Raw genomic sequence first — 3,987 nt, forward strand, 5'->3', positions numbered from 1 at the left:
AATTATGGAACCCAGTAGAGAAGTAAGACTGTCGTGGAGAATGGCTCATGTCAGAAATGGTGGAAAAGTTGGAGAGTGGAAGTATGTCTAACCTCCACCTCACAGGAATCAGCTTTGAGGTTATGGTCATTCTCCTCCTCCCTTGTGAATTTTGATAGCTTCTGATGCTAGATCCCAGACTGTTTAAAATAAGCACTAAAATATTGTAAGGTTTAGCATATGTAAATAAAATCTGTATGACAGCCTGCCATAACAGATGTTGAGAATGGGGCAACAAATTAACCTATTAGTTGCAAGTTTCTGTATTTAAAGTGATAGAATGTTAACTCTGGTAGGACTGGAAAATTAAGGACTACATAAACCACTTAAAAGAGAGCTAAAAGCCTTTAGATGGAGTTGTTAAAATAGGTAATCCAAAAGACAAGAAAGAAGAAACAGAGGGTTAAAAAAAATACAGCTGGGACAAACAAATACTAAAATGGCATAGTGGCTAAGGCATTTGACTGCTAACCAGAAGGCTGATGGTTCAAACCCACCAGCCACTCTTTGGAAGGAAGGTTAAGCAATCTACTTCCATAGTGATACTGCCTCAGAAACGCAAGGAGGTGTCACTATGAGTCAGATCTGACTCAACGGCAGTGGGTTTTGGGGTAAATCTAGTCCTGTAAATAACTACACTAAATGTAAATGGTCCCAACCTCTACTAAGATGATAGCCACTCGCCACATTAGGTATTTAAATAAATTGAAACTAAATCAAGTAAAAAACTCAGTTCCTTGGTTGCACTAGATACATTTCAAGTATTCAGTAATCACCACCATATTGGAGTATTAGACTTATATTGGGCAACAGTATATAGAATATTTCCATCATTGCAGAAAATCAGTTGTACAGTATTGGATCATTCACTTCAGTTAAAATCTGGAGAGTGTCAGCATTGGGGAGAGGGGAGGAACAAGACGCAACTCTATGCTGTCTACAACAAACCCACTTAAAATATATAAATAGATAGGCTAAAAGTAAATGGATAGGAAAAGCTAACATGCCAACATTAAGCAAAAGATGACTGTGGTGACGAGAGTAGTATCAGATAAACTAGGTTTCAAGACAAACAGTGTTACCAGAGATAAAGTGGGACAATTCATAATGATGAAATGGTCAGTATGTTAGGAAGATATGTTCATACATGTATAATTACCTAATGACAGAGCTTCAAAGTATATGAAACAAAAATTGACATAATTGAAGGAGAAATAGACAATTATAGAATCACAGTTGATTTTAATATTCCTCTCTCACCAATTGGTAGACGAACTAGATAAATAATCAGTGAAGACATTTAAGAAATGAGTAACTTCCAGTTGCTTTGACTTCATTGATTTCTATAGAATGCTACACCCATCAACTGCACAATATACATGCTGGACCGTAAAACAACTGTTAATAAATTTATAAGGATTGAAATTATTGTTCTCTGACCATAGCGGAAATAACTTAGAAATAAATAGGTACAGGAGTAAAAACCAGATATTTGGAAATTAAGCAACACTCTTCTAAGTAATCCATGTGTCAAAGGAAAAGATTAGAAAATATTTTGAACTAAATGATGTGAAAATACAGTAGTAAAATTTGTGAGGTGCAGCTAACAGGAATGTATAGCATTAAAATGCTTCAATTAGCAAAGAAGAAAATCCGGGATCTTACCTTCCACTTCAAGAACCTACAAAAAGAAGTAAGGCAAACCCAAACAGAAGTAGCAGGAATAAAGTAATAAAGTGGAAATCCCAAGGGCAGTTTATGCAGTTTGTCTCAGAAGTGCAAGGTTGGCTTGACATTAGAAAATCTATCCGTGAAATTCACCCTAGTAACAGCATACAGGTGAAAACCGTGTATAATCATTGCAGCAGATGCAGATAAAGCTTTGAGCAAAATTTAGCACTCATTCATGATTTTTTAAAAAATAAGAACTCAGAAGACTAGAAATAGAAAAGGAAACTCTCGATTCAATAAAGGGCATCTAAGAAAACCCATGGCTAACATCAATGGGAAGGGGGAAAAAAAAAAGCTTTCCACTAGGATCACAACACAAGGATATCTGCTTTCACCCTTCATTCAGTATTGTAGTGAAGTCCCCATTGACTGCAGTAAGAAAAGGAAATGAAAGATAAAGGTTAGAAAGGAAGAAGTAAAATGATCTACATTTACAAATGACATGATCGTTTACCTAGGAAATCCTAAAAGATCAACAAACACATGGTAGAACTAATGAGTGGCTTTACCTAGGTTGCAGGATACAGGTTAATTTGCAAAAATCAATTATATATTTATGTACTACAATTAAGTGAAAAGTAAAATGTTTAAATCCATTTATAGTAGCATAAGAAATACTTCTGAATGAATTTACGAAAGATTTACAAGATCTTTACCTGAAAATGACAAAACATTGCTAAGAAGACAGATAAATGGGGGCATATATCTCATTTGTGAATTGTTGAGATGTCAATTCTCTCCAAAATAGATTTCATACACTCCAAATCCAGATCCCACAAGTCCTTTTTGATTAAATTGGCAAGCTGATGCTATAATCTTTATGGAAATGTAAAGGTAATAGCTAAAGAAATCTTGAAAAAGGGGATGTTGAAGTACTCATGCAACCTGACTTCAAGACCTACTACAAAGCTACAGTAATCAAAACAGTGTGGTGGACAAGTAGACCAGTGAACAAAATACAGATTCCTAAAATAAATTCACTCATACAGCTGCTTTTCAGGTGAGGTAGGAAAGATAGTCCTTTCAACAAATGGTACTGGAGAAACTGAATAGCCACATGGACAAAATGAATCTTAACTCATCGTAAAGAAACATAAAGTGGATCATAGACCCAAATATACAAGCTAACACTGTAAAACTTCTGTTGTTGTTATGTGCTGTCCAGTCAGACCCAACTCATAGCAACCTCTCCTTGGGTTTCTGAGGCAGTATCACTACGGAAGTAGATTGCCCCATCTTCCTTCCGAGGAATGGCTGGTGGGTTTGAATTGCCAGCTTTCTGATTAGCGGTCAAGTGCCTTAGGCACTATGCTACCAGAGGGAGGAAAAAAATGGGGGGGGGGAGGGAGATAAAATCTGTGTACCTTTCAAGCAGTAATGATTTCTTAGTACACCAAAAACTAAAAGAAAAAAAAAATGATAAATTGGGCTTCACCACAATTAGAAACCTCTATCCATCAGAAAATATCTTTAAAAATATAAATAGGCAAGTTAGAGAGACTGGGAGCAAATATTTGAAAAATGTCTACCTGAAAAAAAACTGGTATCCTGGGTGTATAAAGAATCCCCATAACTCGAATACAATTTTTTTTCTTTAAATGTGCAAATGTTCAGACACAAAAGAAGTTATAAAATGGTTAACCATACATATTAGTCATCAGAAAATGAAAGTTAAAGAGACAATGAGATATTATAATATTAAAACTGAACATGCCAAATATTCCCAGGGAGGTCCTGGCGCTCACTCCCATACATTGCTGGTTGATGCAACTACTTCAGAAAAAAAGGCAATTTCTCTGTAAAACTACATACACATCTACCTATGACCAGCAATCATGTTCCTATATATTTACCCAGGACATACACAAACATATATCCACAGACACTTGTACAAGAATGTTCCTAACACTATTATCTATGATAGCCCCAAATAGTCCTAGTTTCTGTCAATAGCATGAATAAACAAACCACGGTGTACTCAAACAGTGAGAAAGGAACAAGGTGGTGAGATGTATAACATGGACAGATCTGTACAACTATTAGCTTAACACAAACATACATAGTTGTATGGTTCCATTTATATGAAGACCTGTAATAGACAAAACTAAGTTCTACTAGGAGAAAGGGAGCTCTGATAGCGTAGTGTCTAAGGCACTTGACTGCTAATCAGGAGGCCGGCGGTTCAAACCCACCAGCCATTCCTCGGAAGGAAGATGG

The sequence above is a fragment of the Orycteropus afer genome, unplaced genomic scaffold (genome assembly GCF_000298275.1).
Source record: "Orycteropus afer afer isolate SDZICR_OR568_19922 unplaced genomic scaffold, OryAfe1.0 scaffold00127, whole genome shotgun sequence".
Lineage (NCBI taxonomy): Eukaryota > Metazoa > Chordata > Mammalia > Tubulidentata > Orycteropodidae > Orycteropus > Orycteropus afer.